This window comes from Acanthopagrus latus, chromosome 8 (genome assembly GCF_904848185.1).
Source record: "Acanthopagrus latus isolate v.2019 chromosome 8, fAcaLat1.1, whole genome shotgun sequence".
In the NCBI taxonomy this organism is placed as follows: Eukaryota; Metazoa; Chordata; class Actinopteri; order Spariformes; family Sparidae; genus Acanthopagrus; species Acanthopagrus latus.
The window spans coordinates 4847259-4862834 of NC_051046.1; the positions used below are offsets into that span (position 1 = coordinate 4847259).

Below are 15576 nucleotides of genomic sequence, written 5' to 3' on the forward strand. Positions count from 1 at the left end.
AAAAATATATATATATTCTGGTTTGCGCACTGTGGATTCACATGTGTAGGACTTAAGTCAGATTCCGTTGCATTCATGTAGCTCTGTAACGAGCCCCCATTACAGCTAGAGAGAGTGCTCAAATACAGACTTTGATTTGTGTATTCAATCCATTTTAGCACACTCCCTAAGAGGCCCCAACGTACCATCTGCTGTTTAGATAGACTCTGACCTCTACGCCTCTGAAGTCCAAGCAGACCACCAGAGCATATCCATCTATGCAGCCCGCCTGGTTGTTAATCTCTGAGCAGAAGACAAGGAGGTTATCATCACATGCCATTTCAAGGGACGGGCCCACTGGCAAATCCCCCACCGAGGGCCTTGTTTCACTCAGTGCACTCTCTCCTTGTCACTCGCAGGACACAATTTGTGATTAATACATTGTCATGCTGTAGCAGTGTGACAGTCTTGATGGCTCCACATTCGGGGTCTTTTGGGCATTCGCTGTGTCTGAACATCAGGATGGAAGTCGCTTCGTTTTATTTTTTGTTTTTTGTTTTTTTATGTCTACCTCCAAATGCGTGAAAACTGGTGAGGCAGCACAAGCATGACTTTGTGTCTTTTTTTTCTCTTATTATTCAACCCAGCTTCTGTTAACTGCGACACAGCAACAAAAACTAAATAAATAAATAACACAAAACCCCCTATCTTAGACATAATCCCCAATACTGACCATTAAAAAATGGAATTAATGAGAGTAATTTGTCTTGATAAGATCTTGTCAAAGGCTGCAGCATTTTAGTGTTAATGATCTCAAAAACATCTGGCTCTGCATAAGCAGATAGCTTGATCTGTACTCCGCCTCTACGGGCGGAACGAGCGTCGATGTGGCGCCCAAAGAGCCGCTCTCCTCTGACCTGGATTCTCCCGCTCCTACAGCAGTGGTGTTAGTGGGCCACATTAGCATTTCCACCATTTCTTTGAACCTCTGATGTAATTAATTTAGAAAAATGGGGGGAATGAAGTATAAATCACTTAAGGGAAAACATATGTGTGCTGCTAATAAGTAATTAGCACAGGCAGAAAATAAACATTTATTCTGCCTACAAAGGGGTTTTAGCAGTGGTCTGTCTGATAGACACATGTTGAAGAAGTGCCAAGCCTGCTATTTGTAGAAGCCTTCAGGGAACCGAAAATAAGATTTAAAAATAGAATTGTCTCTTAAAAGATTGATGGCTGTGAGTTACAGGTGTCCAAGCTTGACATGTGGGTGTTGATTCAAGCTTGATTTAAACTGAATAGCATTGTCTTGTTTTGTGGACGTAGAAACTCAGAAATGACGGAGAATGTCAACCTGGCAACCTTAATCACAATCGACACTCCAGTGCTGTCAGAGCAGGCCACATTAAAACATACAACATTTGAACAGAACTTGAGTTTTCCTCATATTTATTGCTCTCACCAGTTCTTATTGGTTATGAGGCAGCAACATAGTTCCAGCGTGAGGAGTTTACAAAATGATACCTGAGTCTGAAGCTGCACCTACACCTACACTGTCACTTTGACCTCAATCTGGTCTCAAGAATGTGTGAGCACTTACAGACTGTGCTTGATTGACATCTGTCTGACCTTCTGAACACCTGTTTGGGTGTCAGATTTTGCATATGTATCATCCTTATTGACCTCATGTTTTTCCAGTAACACTCACACCGACTTGACAGCCGAGTCGCCGGGATAATATGTTGGCAGTCAATGTTTGTGACATGTGTCACAGGCTACCTACCATATTTGACATTTTCACAATGCGTGTCAAATCATGTTCGCATTACATATTTATAACCAGACTGTTAAAATGCAGATCAAGACCGAGCATTTCAGCATTCGTAAACATGACATGACAGTGGATATTTTTTAAGGAAGATCATAGGTTGTGTTTGTGGCGATAGAGGCAGGTACTTTGAGCCAAATCATGATATTTTCCCAACCCTGCAAATCGAAAAACTGAACCTAAAGAAATGAGAGAAAGATGTGACGCGAGGAAACGTTAAGTTTCATCATATCCATGGTTTGCAGAAACGTACATTGCCAACATTTATTGTGGCGAAATCGTGCAATAGGTGGAGCACATTTTATGTCCATTAATGAAACATAAAATGCAAGTACAGTATGAAACACTTGCTATTCAAGCCCAATATTTTCAAAATGTGAAATGCTACAATATGACAGGAAAAAATGTCTTTTTTTGTCAAAAATAAAATAAAAAAAACTTTTTTATGTCTAACTGGAGCACATTAGTCAACGTGAAATTCTACGACCAGTGGAGACAAACACACTAATACATCATGTCGTGCATGAAGACATGAGCAGACTGAGAATCTTACACAAGTCCTCGCCAACCTCCACAATCTCTCTTCTTCTTCATTTGTACTGCATTAATTACCGCTTGTGCTAGTGACATATCTTTAGAAAAAAAATAGTCAAGACAGGCCAACAAGCTTCAGTTCCAAAAGTTAACTTCACTTCCATAAATTATACATTAGAAGATGGATGATCAAATGTCTTTTTTGTGCATTTATGGAGTATTTGTTTGCTCTCACTGGACATGAATTCATCCTTTAATATCTGGAGATGCTGTCACCTGACAGAAAAGAGTCTTCGTGTCTTTATTTTACAGATTATTTCCTTGCAAATGCATTTTCATCTTTCCATTGCACAATTCATTTTTTTCTTTTTTAAAGATAGAATCAACACGGGAAATATGGGCTATTGTGATATAACGTGTTAAGGAAGGGGCCCGCCTATGTTTGATTCTTTTCTAAACCCCAACCATGTCCCTCTTGTGATAACGGTTATTTACAGCATTTAGAGCCCTTTTCTCCCGGGCAGTACTCCGCTTTGTGTTCCCTCTGAGCTATACCTTTTCTCTTTCTCTTGTGCTCTCTTTTGTTCCGTGATGTCGATTTTCACCGTATCTGCGCCACTCGCACTTCACACACGAGTATGTGTACTGGGTGTCCGTGCCACCAGGCGACAAGCAGGCATCATACCAGCAGGTTATAAGCCGGCGGGGGGAGACTGAAAACCTACAGTTCTGAGGGACGGTGGCTTCCCTGTGTTGTTTTCTCTTTGATGTGCATATTTCATTTAGACGTGAAACATTTTGCAAAAAACGTCAGATATGTATTAGGGCGACGGTAACGTTCCTGAAATGAATACACCGTTTTTCTCCTTTTGAAGGTTTGACTGGTGATGTTTTCATTACCTTATTGCATTATAGGGAGGGACAGTTCACCTCAAAATCAAAAGTCCATATTTTATTGGCTGTAAGGATTCCTGCCTCCACTTTGATGTGATGAAACTAGTGCAAAAAAATTTCATTTCAAAAACTCAACAGCATCTCTCTTTCCAGAAATCACGACTCCGATCATCAGAAGACCTTGATGTTAGAGGGTCAGTGTACTTTTGATGTTGGGGTGAACTGTCCCTTTAAAAAAAGTGAATTCAAATAAAAAACAAACTCAACTAAGAGCTAATTTCTTCCAGCACAACTCCAAGCAGGAGAGATGTTCGTGTGCATTCATTGTGTGTCTGCTCTCAGTATCATAAAAATCCTGATTCCATCAATTCCCAAAATGACCCGCTGATTATTTTTAGCCCAAGTCAAACTTCAGCTGTGATTCCTCGGGAGTGATTCTGATAAATGTGGGTCCAAGTTGAGTTCAGAAATAAACGGCAAGCTTTAACAGATGTGTTTCGATGATATAAAGCGAACATTTACATTTTACATCCAGGCCATTTAGATGATGTTATATCCAACGGCAACTCACAATGAGTGCAAATGGAGGAAACTTTTAATTTCCTACTTAAAGACCCTACTTGCATAATATTAACCTCAATAAATCAGTCTCAAGTTAATGTTAAAAATGGCTGTAAAGTGAAACATTCAGGATGCAGGAAAGGAGGAGCCACATGCCTGAGGTCTTCCCTTTCTCATCTGAAGCCTGGAATAATTATTTTACATTAAGGCAAAAAATAAAGAGAGACTCCTGCGGTTTAGCTTATTTGAATTACTATTGTCATATTGTCTCTCTTCTTTCTTTCTTTTCCCTTAAAATCAAAGGTCATAACATCTTGTACCTTGTAGCTGATCTGAGACCGACATCAGTCTTGTGTCGGTGTCGCTGTGGTTGGCAGCTGCACACAGTGGTGTGTTAAAAGGTTGAAGGTTGTTGCATCCAAAAGTCGATTCTGCAGGAACGTGTGCCGAGAAGATTCACACGAGAACGAAAAGACACTAAGCTTGTTCGGAGGTTTGAGAAAAGAGCTAATGAGACAGTGAAGGTGGAATAAAGGCTTGTGCAAATAGATAAAAATCAATGCACACCAGCCCAATATTGATCGCTGCAGATAGCATGAAGAGCATATATAGAAAACAATCATCAGAAAAATAAATAGGTTTCAATCTGGATTTTACATGTGCCAGGTTTTGGTCTCAATATTTTTTTTTCTTTCAGTTTTCTGTGTTCGTGCATGTGTGAGAAAGAAAGAGCAAAACAATCTAATTGACTCATGTGTTACGAATTCGATCCGGAATACAAAAATAAAATGCCATCTGTCTGTACGCTGCACAGTTCGCGGCGGAGGCAAGGGATTAAAAGCGTGGTTGAAAAACACACCACATTCATATGTTCATGAAGGGCTGAGAAAACAATGTTCGTTTCAAAGAAGGAGCAGCAACACACTCTAAAAGAAAAAGAACAAAAAAAAAAGAAAAAAAAAACATCAACACAGTCCAAGTTAAACACACGAGAGCTCGAGCTGTCATGGAAACAAGATAAGATAATCGGAGGCATAAATGGTCAGAGATGGTGAAATCACCCTCTGGAGCCGGGTAATGGAACAGCACAGAGAAAAAGAGGATCTGGAGGTTATTCTTAACCTGACTCTGGGTTTTTGACCTCTGTGATCTGTAATGTTCTGCAGTTTTCAACTTAGATCTGAAATACACCTTTTCTAAAGAACTATTACATAGAAGCTGCCTCGTACATGGTAGCACAAATTACTTGTAATGGTTTGAATGGTCTAAGCTAAGAAGCACATACAGTACATCCATTTCTTGTCTCTCTTGTCCTCTAAAGTGTAAAGGTCCCTGCCCTATATGCACATAAACACATCCACATTTGCACAAAAAAAAAAGATGGAAATGAATGTATAACAAATGCTGAATTTGCACGAAGGCCAATATCATTAAGGATTTGTCACAGTCAGTGTTTCACAAAGTTCAAGAAGTCAATCCGAGGTCAAAAACTCAAAGAATTGAGTGATTTTGAAAGGGATTCTGGTGAATTTCTCTCCCTCTTTAACTCCTCACTATGGTTGACTGTAGTTGATATGGATTCTTTAACCTATAGTATATCAGGGTTCACGCCGGCTGTCTGCTGCTGTGCAAAATATGTTCAAATTAATATATTAGAATTAAGCTATATTGCTGTTTCAAATTAATAATAAAAAAAAAGCTCAGCACCAGCAGCTGTGATCTTACAGCGTCCCTGTAATGTTTTTGTGTGCTATTATCAGCATGTGTGAGGCACTGAAGTGGCCAATGCAAAACCGTTCTACGAGATCTCATGAGCCTTCTTAAAATCACAGCCTCCCCAAAGCACTCACACCGGTCAGTCAAGCCACCAACATCTCGAGTGCACAGCAGGAATTTAATTGTATTCATCTGTCTGTGATACAGTAAGCCACGACTCTGACCCCAAATCAGATCCATCTGACGAGTCCGGTAAAGTTAACAGGCACTTTACTAGATAGTCAGTCGGGCTTCCAGTCCTCAGTGAGAAGACAGGATAAGGCAATAAAGAGCCCGGTGCAATCAGCCTGCTGGTAGAGCAGAGGAACAGGTCTGCAATCATGTAGCTCCAAAAGTAAGAGCGTGTCTTAAACTGAAGTCCAATGCTGTAGGTCATGAACCGTCCCGGGAGTCTATGTTCTTTCTGCTCTCACAGACACTTGTTCTTGTCAATAAAGTTGTGTCTAACAACATGACTAATGCCATTTTGGAATGGCAATTAATGGACTCTGGTGTTGTGCACACTGACGCACTGGAATGACGCCAAACGTAAATAAGCCACACATCCATCCTTAATGTTATTTGTCACACATGTACTTTTCCAGTCAAGAGAGACGCCTCCGGCAGATTAGTTGAAGTATGGTCAAATAATGCCAGATTGGCAAATATTAACACGTCTCATAACTTTGCCAGAACACAAAGGGATGCAAAAGAATGTGTGAAGCAGAAACAAAGACAGTAGCTGAAGTCACTGTTCAATCTGCCGACCATAACTAAAGTCTATAGATGCATGTTATTTTCCTCCCCAGTATACATTCAGCGTGTGCTTGACAACCCTGCCGTGAATACTCTCCCCACCATTATCGTCCATCTCGCATTAAATTAAAGTACATCATCTCCCCAGGACATTTTCAGAATGCACTGTAATTTTGCCTCGCCAACTTTGCTCTCTGTGCTTGTTGACTGAATGTGATGACATTTCTTCTTTAATTCACACCTCTGGCAGACCCTCTTCACACACCACAGCAGGATAATCACAACTGCAGCTAAAACTGTCGTCGCTGCTGGTGCAGGAGTCCCACCCCCTGCAGGTCACTCTCACAGCACTGGGCAGCTCCTTCAGCAACAGGCTGATACACCTCAAGTGTGTAAAGGAGAGGTATCGCAGGTCCATCCCTCCTGCTGCTGTCAGACTGCACAACAAGCACTGATCCCTATAGTCCTCATTCTGCACTGTGCAATAAAACCATGCAAAACTCTTTTCTATTTTTTTTTTTTTAACTCTATGGTAATTTAATAAACACCCATATTTATTATTTGTGTTTGTGGATAAAAATTAACTGCTGTTAATTTTGCACTATATCATATCAATCTGGAAATTGCATATTACTACTTATTTATTTTGGAAAAAAAACGATGAATTTTGCAGGTTGTTTTGTTGGGAGGAGCTGCTGTTAAACTGCTAACAGCTGACTCGGGTTTTGAGGGCTAAGCCAGACCTTAGAAATACAGAATCACATTGGATTCTGCACCAATCTGGAGCAGTTTACCGAAGGGAGAGGAGCTCAGAGATGACGTTGTAGCTTTTGAGGACAAAGTTGATTTTTCTTCACTCCTATTTACTGGCCTGACTGCAGCAGCACTCTGCTGAGAAGACCTCCATTGTCTGCGTTCATGTCACGTTACTGTAATATTGACTGCTGACTGCATCTGGATGGTAAATGTATTTTATCTCATGGAGACATAAAGGAGAGGGAAAAGAAGAGATGGGACTAGAGTCTGTGGTGAATGCTGAATGGTGAGATTTGACTGAAATTTAAACACAGAGAAACACAGGCTGCTGGCTAACGTTAGCTTTGCTGGAGGATAAACAATACATGAGTCATGAGGTCGTGCCTTAAAATGTTACTCACCTTAAATGTAGCCTTGTTCGCCGACTTCCCTATCCTTGGAAATAGCAGCCACCTGACGCAACGCACCACTTTTTTGAGTAACCGTGTGGATTTCTCTGGGTTTAAACATTGTTGGAAACATTTACCATCATGAGAGTACACAAGTCAGCAAATTATGGAGCAAAGTTCTCGTTGTTTTGGGAAATATTATCCCAACATATATTTTTAATATGTAAAAAGATGAGTAAAAGCCGATCATCATGATTGCTTTGGTGACATCCAAAATTATGTCATTTAATATCCTTTAACAGCTGCAGCCTGTATGGTTTCCTTTTCTTTCTTTTTTTTTTTATGAAAACACAAGATTTAGGTTTACTCCATTTTCCATTTTTGTACATTAAATATTAATCTATTGTGGCTTTTCAGTGTGTCTTGTCCAAGTGTTTTTACCCAGCGGGGACAGCAATGCCACCAAGTCAAAAACCACTGGCAAACGTGGGGCGTGGATGCACAATTTAACCAGGATTGCTCAAGAGCTGTGATCTTGAAATAGACTTCTCCTTCTAGACAATTTCTCTGTTTTTCCGTTGATTGGAATAGTCTGCCGTCCAGAGTCGGAGCAGCACTCACAGACAGCTTAGTCTGTTGGAGATAAGGCAGTTCAAAGACACTGAGTCAGGGATCTAGAGATCACATCTACTCTATCAATCCCCTCAGTCTGGCTGAGGAAAAAAAAAAATAAAAAAATCATCAGATTCAAGGAGCACAATCACGTCTTTAAGGAAGACAGCCTATTTGTATTCCAGGCTCCCACTGTGTCTCCTCACGTGTGACTGAGTGCAAGTGAACGAAGGAGAGTCAGCAAGGAGGGAGGAGGGCAGAAAGAGGGAGAGGGAGTGTATGAGAGAGAGGAAGGATGAATCTAATGCGTTGCAGCAGAGAACTGTGACAGACCAGGCATTTATTTGAGCAGAGACTGCTGCTGTAGCAGGGAGGACGCAGCAGCAGCGGCGGCGGCAGCAGCACTGCTCTATCAGTCAGTGCCTCTACCACAGCTGGAGACAAGGTGGACACAGAGAGGTGGAGGCACGCGGGGATACACACCGAGAGCACAAAACCTTTCCAACGCCACCACCAGCTATATGATTTCTGGAATACTATGTTGGCTTTTCCAGCTTTGCCTTTTTTCTCCTGACTCACTCAATCTATCACCCTTTGCTCTGTCTTGATTTGAAGGGATATTCATGCCAAGGGAAAGTGTGGCTTGAATGAGAATCAGCGCCGGTCTCCCTACAGGTCAGACATTAGTACCAGCAAGAAGACTCAAGAGGAATTCTGCACATTATGCAAATCTCCTGAGTGCTCCTCTGCCGTCTCCGGGGGCTTTTATCACAGCTCTGTCTCATCCAGCGGAAAGAAGTCAGGGGAGTTATTGGCGTCGAGAAGAACATATGACAAGTTGTGTTCCAAGTAGGCCCCGGCTTGTCTTTTTTTTAATTCTTTTCCTGTATGGCTATTGAGTTTTTGGGTCAATGTGGGAGGGAAACAGAGACAAGAAAAACAGAAAAGCAAAAGTAAATTCCCTTTTAGAAGAAAACAGCTGCGAAATTCTCTCTTGCCTCATTTCTACTGCTGGTGAATCTTGTGTATTCCTCCTGAGGGACGCCCTGGACCGAGATGTGAAACACACCGGTAAGTAATACCAAGTTTCCAACTTTCGCACACACATTTTTGGCTGTGACACAGACCTCTGCTTAATATCAATACCTGTTTCTTGCATCAATGTCTCAGATTGTTTAGTCTGAGTGTTGGAATCTACTCTAAACTCGGCATTTACTAACCACTGACCTCACAAGAACTGACATTGGGTAAGGTTAACATTGGAGAAATAAGAAAAGATAATATGCAATGCCTGGCAGATTTCACCATGTGTTCACCCTCCAGCTTGTTATTAATGTTTCTCTTTGAACAAAAAAAAAAAATCTAATTTCAAGAAAGTCTTGTTTTTCTGTCGTCTTTGCAGCCCAGGCTGCAGGGATTGATGCCCCACAGTTACTGTAACACAGAATTGACAGCCTAGCTGATGCATGGCGAGCCTTCTCCACCAAGATCAACTTGTTGTAATTGTGTTGCTAAGCTACCGTTCCCTTCTGCGAGAGTAATCATGCTACCTGTCAGGCATTACTTGATTTACCATCTTTGGACATCAGCATAATTCATTACTTTGGTTCTGAGAGCTTGTGTTGTGTAGTTACACCCCGAGACTTGGGGGAAATGGACGTATAGCCTGTCCTTCAGAGTTCTCTGCTGTTTGTGCCTGCACAGGGCTTGTTGAATACTGTTCCTACACTGTCAGAGCTGTGCATAGTGGAGCGGCTGTGGAACACCCCGAAATTTCAATATAGAAAAGATCAAAGTGTCTCTGAATATATCAGGATAGTTGGCACATAAAGTATTATAAATGAGGTGTGTTTGATGTTGGTGTTAAAAGGCAAATAGTCTGGCACACCTGCTGTGCAAATGCATGGACCTATGTGTGAGAGATTTGCTGCTCAGGTTGCAAACTAAATTACTGCTTTTCTGTTGGAGAGCTGAACATTGTTTCTGCTGGAAACACAAACGCCTCTTTTTGTCTTCTAACTTAATCAAAGAGCTGTGTGAACCATATCCAGTCTTGTCCAAGCTGTAACAGATCAACTATAATCACACATGAGGGTAATTGTCAAGTACTAAACAAGACTGAGAATCAAGTACACCAGAAACTGGTGTCCTGTGTCCTGGAGGACTGGCGGTGGGCGGTTTCTATTTACCGCAATCACACTCCTCTGTCACCAACAGGCCTGTTGAGATAAGGGGGAGCATTGCACACACATTTAGATTACACCATTGTCTGTTTGTATGCAATCAGGGCCTCCAAGATCCTGGACAAGGGCTTTACCCCTGAGAGACTATGTAGTGATGAGCCATGTGTGCACAACCCTTGATGCCACTTGTGATTCTTGAAGCAGTGATGTGACGATGAAAGGCCTGTAATTGCTGCTGATTAAGATATTAGAAAATGCATTCACCCATGCATAATGAAATTATATGCGTCACCGAAATCACACCAAACATACTTCAATTAGTTCAATTCCTTCCATCAAGTCGGGATCACTTGAGGAAAAAAGTGAGCAGAATTTGATTCATTCACTCACCGTTCATTATGGTAGGACGCGTGTCGCATTCCATCGTGGTAAACAAAGTGACGTCTGCCTGAAGTGAATGCGTGGATGATTGTGGCGGTTGCTGCACGGTATTTTAATCATCGCACATGGGTTGTTACTCTCAGTTTAAATTGTTTAGCCATCAACCAGATTGCATAGTCTACACACAATGGCAAGAAAACACTAGATTGCATAATATTGGTTCTATTTCCTTCTTACACAACCCAAACTGCACTAAACCCGCAGCCCTATGGGGAACAGAGCATGCCAGCACGGAACAATAGACTGTCAGCCATTCTTTTGAAGCTTAATCCAGCACAAATCCCACACCAAAAACATTAGTCTCAGTAGCAAGCATATGTGCCATATATTATTGAACAAGGAAAACAATAGGAGCAGCATCAAAAACAAGTGAGACACAGGAGCACACCGGTGGACCTCTAGAGTGAGCCACACCTGGCTTTTACCTAAATCTACTGATGTGTTCTAGTGTTACAACACGGACGACTACAAACCCAGCACTTCAAATACATTTGCTCCAGTAACAGATCAAGTGTTTGCTTTTGTTGTTGTTGTTTTTTTTTGCTTGAATTAGTTCATACAGACAGATATGCTTTCACAAAGAAAAAAAATGCAAGCCTTTAGAACGAGATATAAACAGAAATAAAATAGAATAGATTAAGAGAAGTGTACAACTTGAGTGCTATTTCCTTGTTATGCCAATTACTGTTTATTGATTGGGAGAACGGGGAACAACGCTACAGTGAAGTCCAAAGGGGCAAGAAGCCCCCGAGGGGTGAGACGGTGTGACAAATAAACAGATTACCTTTATCTCTCACACTTTATCAGGGGATGAACTTGAAAGATCACACAGAGAATAATCTCGTACTGCCCTCTCTAAATCTGGTCAGTAGGTCAAAGCTGAACAAAATGTCAGAAGATATTACAGTTTATTGTTTATTTTTTTCATTAAATAGAACTGAGAAACAAATATATATGCCATCCCTAATTCATGGAATAATTGACAGAAGGACCTTTATTTGCATGAGCTGATTGCTATTATTGCATTAGACACTCACAGACGGAGATAGTCCGACTTCCCATGAAAAATAGCCAGTTTTTGTTACCACATAATCCACTGGAAATGTCTGCAGCTCTCCTTAAAAAAAAAACAAAAAAACCCCACCAATTTTGTCACCACTGTAATGGCCGGAAATGTCTCCAGGCATCCCTAAAAATAGTGTCCAGTGTTATTTGGCAAACATGTCAACCTTCGATATATCCTGACAACCAGGCTTCCAAAGATTTTGTCATTAATTGTCAGAAACCCGATTCATTCCAAACACAATAATATGTGTATTTAAGTGTATGTGTGGATTCATAAATGCCCAAGTGTAATGTCTTGCTGCCTCTGTCCTTACAAGTACATCTTTATTCTTAGGGATCACATTGATCATTTTGGAAATCGCGTGTCCGGGGGTGGAATGTGCGTTAAGATCACGCTGCAGGCTTCTGACCTAATCCAACGAGAGTCTTATAAGATGTGCAATTCAGCCAGTAACTGTCTCCTCAGACCTAGACTTGTGGATGTTTCTGTGTGAATCTCAGTGCTTATCTATATACTACACTCTCCCCAGGTGAACAGTAAAGTGGCAGGTATCGCAGGCTGTCAGGGAGCTGGAGACAGAAAGAGCAAAAGAGGGAACTGACCTCTTCGCTCCTCTCTTCTGTGCCTTGCTGATGATGTTGCCCTTGCCAGCTTGGCAGTTGTAGTGTGGAACAGGTTTAGAGAAGTTTGCGGAGCTTTAACTGGAGGCGTTGAATGCTTCTGTCACTGCAAAAAAAGGGGCGAAAATGAGAAAATGTAACCTTTATGCACTGATATGTTTCTCTGAGATTTGTGGACCCCCTGCAACCACACTGACAGCTCCAGAAATACGGTGTGTGCACATACGACTGTTTTCCATCAGCGATCTACAACACTCTTTCGGCTTTCGACACCCAAGACAAAAATGCTAATATATTTAAGTTCCTGCGTCGCCTAGCTACTATGAACAGGGCATGAACCCAATATTCTCTCAAACCACTAACTCAAGAGTCGTTCTCGGGAGGAGCAGAGATGAACGATGCCTTTTAGCCATGCTAGTGTCATGGCTCTATTGACGGCAATTATGGTCAGTCAGTAGGTGAATTACTCACTATGGCACCTAATGGATGAATCACTATTGCACTTTGTACAGACATTCATGGTCCCAAGAGGATGAGTCCTACCTTGACTTTTTCCCTTAGAGCCAACGTTAGGTTGGTATGTGTGAGTGACATGTTTGAACAAAAAGTGTTCAAATGTTTCAAATAGCCTTTGTCCACATTTATCAGACAGAGACAAGTAGAGGCCAGAGGATTATGGATCCAGGCTAAATCTGGAGTAGAGTCAAGGTGTTTTAGTAGTAGATGATTCACCTTGGCAGATTAATGACGGTATTATACTGTCAGATTCATCTCACAATTCTGCACCGCAGGATTTATGTTCAGTACTAACATTTAGTTCAATACAAGAAGTAGAGGGCCTACATTCAGTATGTTGCAGGGCAGATTGTGAGGGCCAAGAACTCGAAATGCTAGAGATCTAGTTCATCTGAGAGTTCGTGCAGGTGATTGATGTTTGCCTCCCATCACGAACCGCTGTTGTATATTCCAAAGAAGATATTTTCCTACATTTAACCATACTGTTGAAGGCTTGTGTAGATATTGTTGAGAGTGAGAATTTTAGCATTGGACATAAGAGAAAAAAAAAAAAAAATACTGCCCTTGCATTCTTGTAGGTGATTTATTATCAGATACTATCTCTCTGGATTTCACTATTCTTATTTTTATAGATTTCATTGCTGCATTTGACACACTAGACCATAATAATATCCTCATATCTCGCCTGGAGCATAGCATCCATCTAAGTGCTGTATTGTTTCAGGGTTTTTTTTCAAGAAACTGAAACATGTCCATTTGTCTACCATACAGCACTTAGAACCTATGACCTGGATGACTGAGAGCCTTCATCAACCTGGGGCATTGTGTTGGCATTAGATGCACTACTCTGTCAACCTTGTTGACTCTGCATCGTCCTCAGCAGCTCTCCCTTTGGAGGTTCCTCAGGGTTCAGTTCTAGGGCCAGTCATCTTTTTATTCTTTTTATGCTCCCACGCGTTCCCATCTTAAAAGACATTGTTGATCCTTGGTTTGGTTGACTCAGTATAATGCCCTCCTGTTGTCTTTAGACCAGTGTTTGTGTGATTCTTATGGCTGTTGCTATTTAAATTGTATTGGACTTTGGTCAACTGTTTGTGGTATTTGAATCTATATCACTAAATGGAAGAAAAATACACTCTACCAGAGAATGGTTAAGCTAAGGAAAAAGAGCCTCTGAAATTCCACCCTATGATGATGATGATGATGATGATATTCATCACTTTCAGCCATCCTCTTGAGGGTAAATATATGTTATACTCATTTTTGCATTATTGTTGGGTCATATCCAGAAGCACCCACAAGATCTCCATCCTGGATCTGCTCTCTAACTCAGGAGTCTTCCACAGACACTCTTTACACACATCAACCAGATTGTTCATTTCCAGTCCAAACCAAATGAGACATGTTAAGAATCTTAACCTACTAGGACTGGTCGTCCCTATGCTAATACAGACAACCCTGAAAAAGGTCTCTTCCCCAGGCATCCTTTGTACCTGCTGCCATCTGGAGTAGACATTTCAGAGCGTGGGCATGTCTGCACAGGTCAGCTCTGCCCTAATTACTATTTCATCATAATTATACAGAGACTGCAGACTGACAGCACTATTTAAGATGGTGTAATGCTGCAGGTAGGCAGTGACTGAATGAATGGAAATATCACTTTATCATAGTGGGAGACATCACTTAATGCAGGTAATGGCTCATTCCCTGATGATAAGGATCGTTTTAAAAAAGACGGAGAAAGAAATGCAGAAAGAGAATGATAGGTAAAGCTTTTTAATGTACTTGCAAATTAAACATGATGTGAGAAATGAATATTCTCAGCAGAATTAAAGAAAGAGGGAAAGACGTCAAGATTTATCTGTAGCTATGAGGGCAACAATGTTCATTCTGCACCCATGATTGTTTTTTTCAGGTACTTACACTATCGATTTTTGTTTACATTCTGTCAGTGTTTGACATACACAAAGAAAGCTCTGGATATGATGACTGCAAGCAAGCACACTGAACACTACAAGATAAATGCAGAAATGTAGCTTACTATGGTAATACAGTGCAAAGCAAAAGAGGATGTGTGGCACTCCCAAGAAGTGCCACACATTTCTTTATGGAATATGTGACAGTGAATTAATGAATTCACCACATGAAAATTAAACAAACTTTGCAGTGGATGTGGCCGTCTAATTTTGGTAACCAGAGTTAAGCAGAAGCCTTGCATAGTGCGGTACAGTCTGGAAAAGGGGCTGAGGCAGAATGGATCCATTGTTAGAGGGAGGAATATATTATAAGCAGATGAAGTTGGGGCAGGCTTTCATGGTGTCCAATCACATTAACTCCTCTCATCTCCTTTAAAAGCAGCAGACAGTTTCCTAATGGGCATGGAGCAGAGTCCGGACCAGGCCAGACCCTTTTAGAGGAAAGGTGTTTGATAATCCATGGGGTGCAAAGAACTGAGACACAATTATGCAGAATCCCGGATATAAATTTACAGTACCCAAAAATTATTTCCAAGGACCACTCAGTCTGAGTTGTTCATATATATTTCTAACTTTTCTGCAGTTGTGATTTAAATCAGTGGCAAAGTAGAGATAATGGAAGTCTGTAAATTTGTGTCATATTTGTTTTTTGTGGTTCAAACTCTGATTTTAATCAAAACAAAATAGACATTTGGCAAGTCTTCTTTAGG

General features: G+C 41.1%; 1 protein-coding gene and 1 long non-coding RNA gene across 4 annotated transcripts in view; one reads left to right on the forward strand and one right to left on the reverse strand.

The window, feature by feature from the left end:
• The window catches only part of LOC119024616, a 114603-nt gene that overhangs the window by 75907 nt on the left and 23120 nt on the right, over positions 1 to 15576 (reverse strand). The window contains exon 3 of one of the 2 annotated variants that reach the window (XR_005076531.1): positions 12357 to 12480. This is a non-coding gene — a long non-coding RNA (uncharacterized LOC119024616). Of the gene's footprint in view, positions 1 to 12075; positions 12481 to 15576 lie in introns of those variants that run through there. The other variant, XR_005076530.1, reaches the window with a different exon arrangement.
• Positions 1 to 15576, forward strand: part of LOC119024611 (leucine-rich repeat-containing protein 4C-like) — a 184196-nt gene that overhangs the window by 6813 nt on the left and 161807 nt on the right. Inside the window, exon 1 of one of the 2 annotated variants that reach the window (XM_037107552.1) lies at positions 8386 to 9135. The exons of the other annotated variant lie outside the window; for it this stretch is intronic. The gene's annotated coding sequence lies outside the window, so the exon portion shown is untranslated. Of the gene's footprint in view, positions 1 to 8385; positions 9136 to 15576 lie in introns of those variants that run through there. 2 annotated transcript variants of the gene reach the window in all.